Below are 15,258 nucleotides of genomic sequence, written 5' to 3'. Positions count from 1 at the left end.
TATGTATGTATGTATGTGATAAATGGTTGTACAACATGAGTATCACTCACGAGTCTCCGTGATTAGTACCCAGTGACCGGCCGAAGCGAGACGACCAGTAATCACGCGAAACCGCAGGTTTTACATTAGAATGTCCCTCCCCAAGAGGATGCTAGGGTCAATTACTGCGCACCCTCGCACCAACTAAGGGTATTTCTGCGCTCATATACAGTATTATCACATATGCGAGTTAACCCATAGCTGAGACTCAGGCAAATGCTACTACTCCGGGTAAGAGTTGACCTGACTAAAAGCAGACCTGGCTAAAGGGTGGTTCTACACTCCTCAAAACAATTGAACTCCGGAACCAAAACCACACTACCAGATGCAGTTTAAAGTCATACTCAGGATAAACATACCCCAATGACGTACAGATCTCTCTTTATGGTGACCTCATTTATCGTTTCATCTAGTGAAGGTCCTAAAGCAATTGGAGATCGGTGACGTGTGTAGAACTAACCACTTGAAAGCGTACAGCAAGTTACAACTTTTGTCTCTCACTTTAGCTTCAAACCATGCAACGGATTGAATAGTCTTATGAAAGGTCGAGGGCGGAAAGTCAGGAATGTCATTGACAACGAGGGAGCAGAAGGGGACAGTAATCGTCTGTGAAAGTGGAGCAATCACTATGTATATATATATATATATATATATATATATATATATATATATATATATAATATATATATATATATATTATATATATATATGTGTGTATTACATATATATCATGTATCTGTAACGGTTACTATATTTCTCTATATATACTACTATGAGATCGTGTACACACATACCGGCCGAAATTAACTCTTTTTACCTCGCATACTTCGTAGCAGTCGAGGGTCAACAATTGTAGCGGTTGTTGTTAAGGTGTTGGTTGCCAGTATGCAAGATAGAAGAAGAACAGTGATTGATGTTGTACAGAGATATTTATTTACCGTTACTGTCCAAAATCACGACGGGTTAGTATGTATAACTAGTACGTGGAAAAGCATGCAAGTAAAAAAGAGTTAATTTCGACCTATATGTGTACACGATCGCATAGCAGTAATATGCATAGAGAGATATGGTAAAGTTACAGAGAAAAGAAAGTGAGTTAGTGAAAGTGAGAGTAGTGAGACGAAACAGTTGCTTCGTTGGTGAGTTACCGTAGTTGTCCCTTTGTGCCTTTTCCTTCAGACTTGGTCCTCACTTATCGACTTTAGCTTACGGAGTTCTTGTTTTTATAACTATCCAAAACCAGCTTGACGGATAGACATATTGTTGAGAACAATAGATTTCGTTGGCGGTCTGTTATCTCTATTCTAGCCTTTTGTGGCCTAAAAGAGGTTAGAAGGGTCAAGTGACAAAGACATTATTCTGCTTAGCGAAAGTATCTGGCAAATGTAACTGCTGTCAGTCACAGAAAAACTATTGTTTTACCGTGAGAAAAGTGATGTTGAAATGTCAAGTGAAATTTGGTGAAATTTGGCTATCGAGGATCGAATCCACTCCATGCCTGCATGAACCACTACATATCTATTACGTAAGTATGTATTATGTATGTATGCCATTTCTTTTTTATTTATTAGTATTCTTTCTAGGAGGGAGTTGATTTCTGATAAAGAAACGAAAGCCCCATCATTGGAATTGGGATAACAACAACAACAATAATAGTTACTCATCGAACTTTCAGAAAGTCTTGCAAATTTTTACTGGTCCACTTCAAGATTATGTCATTAAAGTTTGAGTTAAACAATAATTTTCTTTGAAAATCTAGCCTTTTCAGATTGTAGCGTAGACATTTACTAACATGATTATTGGTATAAATGAAAATTTGTCGTCAGGATAGAGGAGTTGCAGTGTCCATAAATTATTCTACTTCTTATAGATTTTGGAATACATATTCACATCTGCAAGGATGCTAATCTCTATGGGTATGCGCATGTTTGTTCTCTTCTGTTTTTAATTATTTTAATTCTTTCTCTGAGGAAGGTACTGATTCCTACCAAAGCACCATCGTTAAACTGGAGTTAACAAAAATAAATCCACATTTTAAACTTGAGAAAAGTCTTGCATATTCTTATTGTTCCAATTCCATTGTATTTGTAATGTGTGAGTTGGTTGATTCCTTTTTTCTGAAAACTCTAGCTTATCCAGATTGTCACTTTACTCACAAAAACCAAGCCCACCATTAGTTATTGGTATAAATGTGAATTTATAACCTAGATATAGAAACTGGAGATTTCAGAGTAAGTTGTTCATAATTATCCTCTTTCTCATTGATTTTCATGAGATATTCACATCAGCAGGACAGCTAACCTCTATGACAGTACATAGGTGTCTTTTGTCTGGCTCAAAACAATATGCAGCCTCTTTATGTTTACACTTGACAGATGTTTTGATGGTAATGTTCCACCAATATTCCTTGTGTTGATGTGTGTGTACGTATTCAATAACAGGGAGATTCACTATATCTATTCCATAATAAACTTTTTTATGTAAGTACCTACGCATGTATGCATGCATGTATGTATATATGCGTGCCGATAAAGATTATGGTATTAACACTCATACACAAAATCCAGAAGCTACATATGCTTTTAATATTTAATATCTCTAAGGCAGTGAACAGGTAGAATCATTAACACACCAGTCAAAATTAGCCGCATTTCGTCCGTCTTTATGTTCAGAGCTCAAATTCCGCCGAGGTTGACTTCGCCTTTCATCCTTTCAGGGTCGATAAAATAAATACCTGTTGAGCAAAGGGGTCGATGTAATCGGCATAACCCTCTTCAGAGGGAGTCTACGCTATGAAATGACTGATCCGTGTTTTGATTAGGACTAGAGTTTTGGGTTAGGGTTAAGATTTAGAGTTAGCGTTATGGTTAGGTTAGGATTAGACTGCATGCTAAAGTGTAAATGGTTAGGTAGACTGCACGCTAAAGTAGCACTAACAATACAGTTTACAAAGTAAACTTTACATTCATGAATCTCCCCATTTTTATAAGTTCTTTGCTTGATGAAAAAAATCTATGAAATGCCTTAGAAAGATTTTCCGACGATGTTCTAAGTGTAGAGTAAAATACTTGTGCTGGTTAGTTAGTCCGCTTTACAATTCAAGTTCCAATTCTGGTTGGTAAAGGCTGGTAGAGATATCATTCATCTCTACCAACCTCTGCTAAATTGTACAAGCTTCAGTTTATAAAACGAATAAATTCTCAATTTTTGTTTTTGTTGATGACGGTATAGATATCATCGTCCTTTTCGTCGTTTTCGTTGTCGTCATCATCATAATCTGCGGCAACGGTGGCAGCAGCGACAGCAGTGCCTTGGTGCTGCTTCGGCTGTACTTTGCTCCTAGTTTTAGCGTGTAGCCAGAGTCACAAGTTGTAAGTGATGTACCACTGAATGTCAAAGGTTAAGGGCAAATAAGAACAATTGACAATATAAAATAAAAACAACCACCACCATCACAACCACCACCAGCACCAGCACCACCAGCACCACCAGCACCACCAGCAGCAGCAGCACTACCACCAGCACCACAACCACAACTAGCACCAGCACCAGCACCACCAGCACCACCACCAGCACCACCACCAGCACCACCACCAGCACCACCACCAGCACCACTACTACTACTACTACTACTAGTAGTCGTTGCAGCATTAATAATAATTATAATTTTTATAGTTGGTAGAAGGCATGAAATTTACAGGGTGGAGGTTAGTCGATTGCATCGACCGCAGTGCACATCTGATACCCATTTCATCAATCCATCCAGGAGGAAAGGCAAAGTCGACCTCGGCGGAATTTGAACTCAGAAGGTAAAGTCGGACGAAACATCCTTAAACAGCCCTTATTCAGAGACCTTTTGAGTTCTCAGGCCTCAAGCTAGCAGTGTTTAGGGTCTGAAGATACGCCGTACGGCTAAACCCCTTATGAGCGAGAAACCGAGGGTAACCCCATAAACCGGTCTACCCCACTATAATATTAACTGCTCTACATCTTAGAGTGTGCTTCTCCCCCGGATTTATGTATTTCTACAAATGATATATACATACTAGCTGAATTATCCGGTAATACCCGAAAAAGCGGGGTTTATTTCCAGTTCCCATTCCCATTACACTGTTTCATGTCCTATACCGTTCCCTGTTCAGTCCCGTTTTAGTTCCGCTCCCATTCGTATCCGCAATCCTATTGTAGGGTAGGATTCATGACAGACGAACTGTTGACAGGAACTTCGTTGCGGGCTAGCTAGGAAGTTGGTAAGCAGCGAAAGGGACTTCTGGTGGGAGAAGAACAAAAAGAATGTCAGCAGTGAGTGTTAAACGAATCCGAATGAACTAAACAGAAATAACTGGCGATTTAAGCCCTGATGTATGTAAAGTAATAAGCCTTTGATAAATGTATTCTATCTCCACTAGTTTGTTTGCGTATAGCTTAATAAAGCTATAACTGGTGCTCCAGACGATAGAACAACAGTTCTCGCTATCAAAACAAACATGGCAGGCAACAAAACAACACTGAGGTTACTACAATTCTGGCCTAAGAAGGCTGAACTGTGGTTCGCGCAGGTGGGGGCTCAATTTAATATAAACAAGGTACCTTGTCGATCAAACGAAATACTCGTACATTGTGGCGGCACTAGATGAAGGCACGGCAACGAGGGTGCTAGACATATTAACCTATCCCCTACCAACAAAAAATACGCCATATTGAAAGATAGGCTAGTGGATTCATTCCGACGCAGTGAAAGAGAAACGGCAGCCAAGAAACTGGAAGAGGAATTTGGCGAATCTAAGCCTTCGGAACTGATGGACAAAATGTTGGCATTACCCCCCCCCCCCCCGCGGAGCCACCTTCCTTTTTGTTTAGGGAAATATTCCTCTGCAAGTTGCCACTCCAAGTCCAAGCCCTCATAACTCAGACCGAAATCAAGGACCTGCGGCAATTAGCGAAGGCAGCTGATAAACATTTTTTATCCAGTGGTGTCATGGTCAACACCATAGGGTCGACCCCGAGACAGGGTAGAGTTAAGTAAGATGACCTTGCTTCTACCACGCAAAGTTCGGGAAAAATGCGACAAAGTGCAAACAACCATGTAGCTTCGAGACCCCTTCACCAGTGACCCAGGGAAACTCCAGGGCCGGCCCCCATTGAATGCCCTGGTGGCCGGCAGACATGATCAAATGCTCCTCTATGTCCGTGATCGGAGTTCCGGACGCAAGTTCTTAATCGATCCCGGCGTCGGCAAAGGACCTCCGTCACGGAAAGCGGAGCCAGCCTTTAACAGCCACCAACGGGTCCATGATCGAGGCATACGGTCGTTGCACCCTTTCTCTCAACATTGGCTCACAAAAATACCCATGGGCATTCACCATCGCCAATGTCCATCAGCCCATAATCGGTGCAGACTTATTATTATTATTATTATTATTATTATTATTATTATATATATATATATATATGTATATATATATATATATATATATATATATATATATATATATATAATATATATATATATATATATATATATATATTGTTATGTCGCACGTTCGATGACTCTACTACTCAACTCTTCTCTCTTCTGCTCCTCGACTCTCCCTCTATATCTACGTATTGGGCTAGCCTACTTCATCGTATTGGGGCGTCCATACAACATAAATATATATATATATATATTCTATAATTTTAAGCATAATTATAATTAGGGGTCAGCTAATTGCTTCACCACGCCGAATTTAGAAATAGGAGTTAAAATTCCTTTTCTGCTACCGTAAAGATCTCCCAAATATTAACACACTTTATTTTTACGTTGGCAAAAAGAAAAAAATAACGAACAAATCAGCTTCGTAAATTTCAATCTTATCCAAACCCATTCCTTTTTGTTTTTTAACCAAACTGATTGATACAGTAGCTGCAAGGTTTAAGCAGAAAACGAAAGGGAAGTTGTAATGTTCGTATCTCTCCAAAGTGTGATAAAGGAAGCAGAATCATTTCCTCCGAGAATGAATACTGATACCCCTATTCGGTCGCTCGAATTGCTAAATATTGAAGTTATATATTTTTCCAGTCTCATCTTACCGTCTTAAAAATAGCAGGTTATATTATGTAATGTAGTGCTTGATGCAAATTTCAGAGATAGACGTGATAGTCATGGTTGCATTACCTTCAGGCATTATCTGCACGGTCAGGCTTGACCTCAACATCCAACTACAACAATATAATAATTGGAACCTTAAGCGGCTAGCCTAGAAGCGATTTTCAAATTTACAGTAACATCAATAATATAAGTGAATCGAAGATAGCTTGGAAAATAAATTTTTAAATATATTTTTCATGATAAGTCATTAAAAATGGAAGTGACGTTGATCTACCCCACTTGAACGTTTCCGTTCACAATAACTGTATTAACTTTACATACTTTTGAATAATATCGGTTAATAGGACAATGAAGATAGTGATAAGAATTAGGTGAGAATTTGCAAAGCTGAAAATTTAGATTAGTTCATTACATTACTTAATACTTACGGAAGTGGTGACAAGTCAATAGCTTCACAAGTGCATTATCTAATATTTACAACAGCTTAAATCTTTGTATTTCTTCTCACTTATCAGTCAATGGCAGTTATTTACTTTTCCTTTTTCAGTTGTTGTCGGCCTTAGAACACAGCTGTATATCTAATTGTCTTATTGTTTGACATTTTTCTCTCTCTTTCTTTTACTCTGACCGACATTATATTTTCTAATCTGCCTTCAGTAATATTATGTCTGAATTTGGATAAATAATACGTTCCGTTGTTAAAATTGAGGTTCATCACATCTTCGCGACTAAAACTTTGTTCACAGCACTCACTAGGCAATAGGGGCGATGTGTTACGAGGCATTTATTCACTTAACAAGCAATATACACCATATCTCGATAGCACACTATTGCTGCGTTGCACGTAAAATCTCGTCTTGAAATTATTGTCTGTTGATACTCTTTTTTTTTATATGTTTTTAATGTTTTTTTTATATTCAGGGATGTTGTCTAATGAACTTTAGCCTTTACCCTATCCTTTTGGTGATGTTATTGCAATTAGGTATACAGTTAAGATGATGCTATTGCTCTTAGCAGTTTGCTCATTTTTGTTTTCAACCAACAGAATGCAAAATGTCTCTTTTCGAAGAGGCTTTTTGCATTCTGTTGGCTGACCGACGAGGTGAAATTTTTGCAACAAGAGTAGTTGACCCTTGAAGTATTTTTGTAGAATAGTCTACACTATCTGTGCTCCCAGGGGAAAATGTCTCGATATGTTTATGAAGTCCGTAGCTATATTAGTCTTTACAATCATAATGAATGTCGGCTTAGACCACGAAGTTTTCTTTGTTCTACTTCTACGAGATCACCTTCACGTAATGGTTTTTGTCTAGTTTTCTTATAGAAGACAGGTTTATAACGACTGTCTTCACCAAGATACAACGCTTCGCTTTAATCAATTTTAAGTAAAATGGAAATAAAATTCTCGCTGTTGTTCTAAAAGTTCACTTCCATCTGAAGACTGATTATGTGAAACTTGGAGTTAACAATCTGAGAAGTTTTTCAGCTTTAATAAAACGCAATATTAAATTCTACCTTCGATATTCGAGTACTATTTTTCTCACCTTGTTTTTGCACCTATGAGCTTCTCCATATATATATATATATATATATATATATATATATAACTTCTCTTTCGCGCGCTCTCTCTTACTTTCTCTCATCCACTCACACACATACAGATACACGCACCCATGATTACAACCATTATTTGCAATCGGCGTGACTTGGTCGCATGCACAATGCATTTGCTAAAAATTTTGATTGTCTTTGTAATCGTGAGCAGAGCATGACGCCATTTCAGCCATGTGTGCGCGCGCGAGTATGAAAGGGAGAGAGAGAGAGAGAGAGAGAGAGAGAGAGAGAGAGAAGAGAGAGAGAGAGAGAGAGAGAGAGGCAGACAGACAGACTGATAGACAGACGGACAGACAAAGACAGACAGCGAAAAAAAGGAGAGAGATGACGGGGAAGACAGAACCTTAAAATCTCTGTGGAATCAACATGGCAACAAAATTAAAAATCTCATTTCGTCAAACTCCAGGATACGACACCACTGCGTGACAGGTGCGCTCGGTTCAACCTAAGACTTTTGAATGAAAGTGGGTGAGTGGAAACTATGTGGAAGCCCATGGGATGGAATTTACTTGTTTAAGTTAAAGGTCGACATGTGAATTACTTTAAGAATACATGCATCTGTGGAATACTCAGCCAATTATATGCTAATTCAATGAGTATGTTTTTTTCAATTGATGGAAAACTTATCGTCGAAACTGGCGGAGCGCCATTCCTTGTTTACATTCAGAAAAAACATGGAGAGATTCACATTTGAACCGCGTCGATAGAATATTGTGAAAGGTTTGGTGCTGTTATTGTGTGTGGACTGTTCCAAACTGTCGATGAGGTTTGTACTCTCAACTTCAAATTTCGCTTCTCATCGATATTTGAGGGGATCCAGAGTGTTGGGAGTTTGGGGAACAAAGGTGCGGTCCAAGTATTTGAAATGGGGTTAGACAAAGTACGAACAATGAGGAAAAACGAGAAGAGAGAGGGAGAGAGAAAGAGAGGGAGAGAAAGAGAGAGAGAGAGAGAGAGAGAGAAAGTAAGAGTTGGTAGTCAGCTTAGATCACTTTGTTGAGTTGATGGCACCCCCAGAAGTTTTCGCAGTTAATTGCTAAGTGCATACAGTATGAAGTATGCTGGTTTGGAATGATGAATCCAGGAGGTGTTATATTTAGTCAATCGCATGTAATTCAAAACCTAGAATAGTGAGAATTAAGTTTTAGTTTGATATTTTGCAACCCTAAAGATTCAAATTGCGCATTCACAGCAAACGAGGCACAGGGCCTAACTTTAGGTCGTGTGGTTGTATTTTTACCCACTCCATATTTACACACAGCCAGTTATACGTCGCTATGAGTAGAGCAACGGACTCCAGTAATTTGAAAATTAGTGTCGACCAAACAGAAAATATCGTCTACAAAGAAGTTTGGTAAGCATATTGATATAATCGAAAGGAATATGATTTATAATTTAAATAAGGAAATTTGTGAACTTTGAATGTATAAGAGTATAAACAAACGTAAAATAGTGTAAACAGCTAAAATAAAAGTATACCTAAATAACATTTTTTCCTGAAAACTCTTTATGTAGTGGTCGAAGGAAGCTCTGGCTTTCGTTAGGAGTAGTCCATATAACCATTCATAATACAGAGGCTGAGAGCCTATTTCAGTTCGGGAGTGAATCATCATCACACATCACTTGGTCTCAAATATGTCATATAGGCTGCAATAGAATGCTATATCACCAACAATAATGTGATATCTCTAAGACATCACTCAGTAATCTATCAAGTCCATTTATACATTTCTCAATACATACTGCTGCTATGAATTTCCTCCATCTTATGCCTCCATCGTAGATGGATAAATTTGCTAGTGTATCTATCTATCTATCTATCTATCTATCTATCTATCTATCTATCTATCTATCTATCTATCTATCTATCTATCTATCTATCTATCTATCTATCTATCTATCTATATGTGTACGTGTCTGTGTCTTCGTATCTGTGTTTATCTCCCGCCACCGCTGGAGTATATATATATATATATATATATATATATATATATATATATATATAAACTTACTATTAATAAATGTCTGGTGTGTGTTGCGTACCGTTACAAATAAACGAAAAAATGCATTGTAAATAAACAAGACATTTAAAAGCCGTATACGTATAAGACACAGAGGGTCCTTAATTCTTCATCAGTTATCAACCAGAATGGTAATGCGAAACTGAGTATTACCATTCTGGTTGATAACTGATGAAGAATTAGGGCCTCTCTGTGTCTTATAGGTATACGATTTTTTATCTGTCATTGTTTATTTACAATGCATTTTTTCATATATATATATATAACACAAATAAAAAGTGAAGCATTAGATTTTTCCCAGGTAAATTACATCGTTTAACAGTTTAAAATCATCAAACACAGAATATATTCTTGATAGCAAGAAAGGAAAGCAAGGAGAAGTCAGAAAAAAAAAACAAAGAAAAAGTAAAAGAAGGAAAATGAAAGGAATGGAAATATGAGAAAAAACAGAAATTACAAACAGGAAAGATAATTAAATACAAAATATTCATAGTTGACTGATCATCGTCTGCTTTTTAATGAAATCGAAAGATTCGGGACAAAATTATAATTTCATGAATGTTAAGCGAAAAATAAATGTTGCCTGCTCCATTCAATGAAGAACTAAATTCGCGATGACAAAAACGGCAAATAATAATTTAGTAAAGCCAGGAATTCTTGGAGAGAACCATTCATTACTAATGTCAACATAATTGATACTGGTTTCAAATTTGGGCACAAGGCCAGTAATTTCAAAGAGGGGATAAGTTGATTACATAAACTGGTTCTTATTTTATCGGCCCTGAAAGGATGAAAGGCAAAGTTGCACTAGCGTAGCTGGGAGGGATGGGGGCAGTAGGGGTGGTCCACCCCAGGTGGCACTTTTAAAGGGGCGACACTTTTGGGTCTGTTGTAGGCAATATGTGTTTTTTGTGGGGTTCAGGGGCAGCAAACGGAAGGGCCGCCCCGGGGCACGAAGTTTTTTTTCCCATGTGAGTTCCGGACCGCAGCTATGAATCATTTGCATACAGCCAATCAGAGCTCAGCTATCAAACTAATTTATGAACGCATAACAAGTGATGGGCGATAAGATAAGGTCACTTGAATAAGGAATGACCATGCTTCTTTTCTCTTTTAATAATGCTTGTTGTTTTTGTTCTTGTTTCTGCATAATTATTTGTGTTGTGGGTTACTTTGTAAAACAGTAAGGGGAAAGATTTGCTCGCACATCACCCTCTACCCACACTTTTCCCATCCACATTTTTAACATATAGGGCCCTAACAGAATCCGATTATAGGTGGAGATGCAAATCTATCTAATTTCTTGTCTCTTTTTAAAATCAGACATAATTGGCGATCAGTTGACTTACAACACCGTTCTTCGCCTTGAGTTTACTTGGTAGAGTGTGTTTTACCAATAGATTGGTTGTTTTTAATACATTTACGAATGTTATGTTGGGCTTTGCGTCTAGGCATAAAGACGTGATGAAAAGAAAATATATCAACGATTTGGTAAATGGTCCTTTGTCAAGATAGATATGATAAGTGAATACTTTTCACACTGCGCTCAGAAAATATACAATAAACTAAGGATATTTACAGTAACTACAACTCTTCATAAAAGATATACAGTAGAATAAACATCTGAAAAAATCTATACAAAATAACTATACTTTAACTTTTATCTTTTATTTGTTTCAGTCATCAGACTGCAGCCACTCTGGGGCATGTAAAGAATAATTCATTGGCCTTGATAATATTGCTCAATTCGTTTCTAGACATCAGTATTTCAGGACACCTGTCTACAGGTTTTGGGGCGAACTGCCTAGCAACAGCCGAATTACTGCTATATAATAGAAGAGGAATTAGGTACGTCGGCAATACACTTACAAGTGATCAGGAAACGCGTCAGTTGAATTGAATGGCGGTTTTGGATAAGTATATCAATTTTCTAATCATGTGTGTGTGTGTGTGTGTGTGTCTGTCTGTCTGTCTGTCTGTCTGTCTGTGTGTTCGTATGTGTGTTTGTGTGCGTGTGTGTACGTTCGTAAGTGTGCAGGTGTCTACACGTATGACTGTAGGTATGTATGTATGTATGTGTGTGTGTGTGTGTGTGTGTGTGTGTGTGTGTGTGTGTGTGTGTGCGTGTGTGCGTGCGTGCTCGTATGCAAGCACACACATCGGAGTTCCGAGCTAGCTTCTCAATTTGTTTTGAGAAGCCGATCGAACCCGCTGTCAAATGTGACAAGATTAATAATAATCATTGACACCTAGCACCAAATGCTTAAACATTACATAACTTTAATCGCTTGTCCATTCTACGAGCTACATAATTTGTTAACCGACTAAATCAATATATTTCGTTACAGCTTGCGACTCTCTCTCTCTCTCTCTCTTCCTCTCTCTCTCTGTTTCTCTCTGACTGTACTCTACCAACTTGAGATGATTTCGAAGTCCAACTATACCTCTAACTCTTTCTTTATGCCTCTTACTTCTGCCTGCTCTCTCGACGACTTTCTTACTCACTGGACATATAATTCATATTTAGATTTACCAATTATTCTGTGAATGGGAACCACCTTTATATTCTGTAATAAGGATTTAATTTAAACCCATTCAGCGGCACTATATTTAAAGGTCAACACATTTCGTGGGAAAGCACCCACAAAAATGCGTCACCTCTGCTCGTGAATGATACACAATTTAATACTCCCTCTAAATTCTCGACGAGTTCCAAGGTTACAATAACACGTGTTCACTACTTCATGTCTGGAGATGTTGCAGCAAATATTAATTGGACAAATCTCCATCCCATTGTTTAAATGATTTTTGACCGCGTACAATATTTAGCCTTCGTCTGTCTTTATGTTCTGAGTTCAAATTCCGCCGAGGTCGACTTCGCCTTTCATCCTTTCGGAGTCGATCAATTAAGTACCAGTAGCGTACTAATCGACTGGCCTCCTCCCACAAAATTTCGGGCCTTGTGCCTAGAGTAGAAAAGAATGTTTAGCCTTGATACCATATTCAGCTAGTCAGAGAATGTCATATTCTACACTAAAGATCAAAGAAAATTTGTGTAAAGTTCGTTCATCCACATTGTTATTTCCGCCAGTCACATGCGTTTTATTGAAACCAAATCATACAAGGTCGTAGTTGTGACGTCTAATTTTTTCAGTCAATGGGATGGGTACCTTTCGCACAGAGATAGATAGCCAGCTTACCCAGCCAGCCAGCCACACACACACACACACACACACACACACGGCAATTGAATATCAACGATTTAGGTGCGAGAAATTACATGTTGGGAGAATTCTGTAAACACAATAACCTATGTGGAAGGGTCTCATTGGTGTTATATGATGAGTTAAGAAACTTTTTAATTAACTGAGATTATTCAATCAATTAACTGACATGTTGGACTCTAATTACGCGACTAACTAAAAAGTCTACGAAGCTAACTTTTAGCCAACGCTCTTTTCTCGTTCCACTTTTACAGCCCCCACAAGTTGTAATAAAAGCCGAATAATCATCACATGAACCTCACCCTGTAACCATATCGCATTGTACAACCGAAGCTAAAAATCTTTCAGCAGAGCTTTTAGACGAACTTCCTAATTGGCTAATAACACTGTATACAGTAATCCCTCGCCTAGCGCGGGTGTTACGTTCCAAAACACCCCGCGATAGGTGAAAATCCGCGAAGTAGAAACAGTAGTGTTCTGGGTTTTTTTTTTTATTTTTATAATTTGCATATATTCGTTTTATTATTTTTATATATTTAAGCTTTATAAACTCTTCCAACACTCTTAGGAGTACCCGTGTCTTCTCTTTTTTTGCAGGCAAGAAACATGGTGATGGACAGTTGCTGGTGCTGCCTATTCTGTGTGAGGAGGTTTTTATAAACCCCCCATGACTCCCTCGATTGCATTTCTGAATTGCAACACATAAATCATCTGGGGTCCTAATCTTCCGCCATTCTCTGAATTTCTTTTGGCGGCTTTATATCAGCATTCCTTCTCCCTTCCTTAAGCATGCCAAGGAGTCTCATCTCTGCTATAGTAAGCATCTTCCTCTAGCACTTGGGTTCACTGCCAGAAACCTTAGAAAGTGCTCATCGTTTGGGTGACATCATAGGACTTGATATAAATTCACAATTTTACACACAAATGCAAAAGAACACCACAACTCGCCTCCCGAGTTTCGTTTTCCATACAGTATGTACAATTCTATGTTTACTCATCTACGGTATACTACGCATTTTCTTTTAATGTATTTTGATTAATGTGTTGTACAGTGCAGTACTGCACTGTATTTTTATTTATCGATTTATTAATTTTTAGGCGTGAAAATGCTTATTTTACCAATGAAATAATTAAAATCTAAAAATATATAAATACCTATCGGCCGTTATACTGAGGAGTCCACGATATAAATTTACATATATTAGCCGGAAAACCGCGATGTACTGAGGGCGCGATAGGTGAACCGCGATAAGTGAGTGATTACTGTAACATGATTTTTTGCAACTGTTACTTCCCGTTTGCTAACCACTTGAAAGTATGAAAAATGGATAGTATTTCCTTAAAACTGCTTTTGTTGCATTTATTCAAACCCCAAAGCATCCCTCCCAACATATGGCTATGATGCCCCTCCCCACTACTCTTGCTCATGATCAAAAATGCACATATTGTCAGCCACTAGGGGACATGCTCTAGTGGTTAATGTCAAGCAACGATCAGCGGACCTAATCCTGCATTTCACTACTCACAGTTTTCAACTGCTAAACCTTATTATTGCACTTTCTTGATGTATGTACTCTTTCAATGCCCGTAACTCAGATAATTCTGCATTTTTCCGGTTGAAATTTTTCCATGACAATACTTAAATTCTTGATTGCAGAACGTATTTAATAAGTGTGTTCGAATACAATGAACACATACTTTGAATGCTTAAAATTCTTTAACAATGAAACCAAACTTCCACATCACATTCAGTTGGGACACCCTGAATCACTTATACTTATTTTACAAATTATTATAATTGAGCCATCGAATTTAGAAATATTTTACAGGTTTCATTGTTTATGTTCGATTACTTTGAATATTCACTTTTGTGTGTCCAATTTCTAATTTTTGCAGACAATATCACTTTTATACTTTATTTGACGCGTAAGTAGAACTCATGTCTGGAACTCGTGACATACTTAGATTGTTGAAAAAAAATCGATAATAGGGCTCCTCCAATGGATCCTTCTATCTACTACATATTACTAATATTTTATTTAAACAAACCAAGGGAAATAACCTATACCACCTACAGTTTTTAGCGAAGCGATCAATATTCGATTCTCACGATCAGCCGACCTAATTCTGCATTTCACTACTCAGTTTTGAACTGCTAAACATTATTATTGCACTTCCTTGATTTGAATCTTAAACCTTAAAGACTTCATTCATACATTTCTATACATACATACTTTTTTGAATGCCCACTACTCTGATAATTCTGCAT

This window comes from Octopus sinensis, linkage group LG4 (genome assembly GCF_006345805.1).
Source record: "Octopus sinensis linkage group LG4, ASM634580v1, whole genome shotgun sequence".
Classification (NCBI taxonomy): domain Eukaryota; kingdom Metazoa; phylum Mollusca; class Cephalopoda; order Octopoda; family Octopodidae; genus Octopus; species Octopus sinensis.
The sequence above is the reverse complement of the archived record's forward strand: the minus strand, read 5'-3'. Positions refer to the sequence as shown.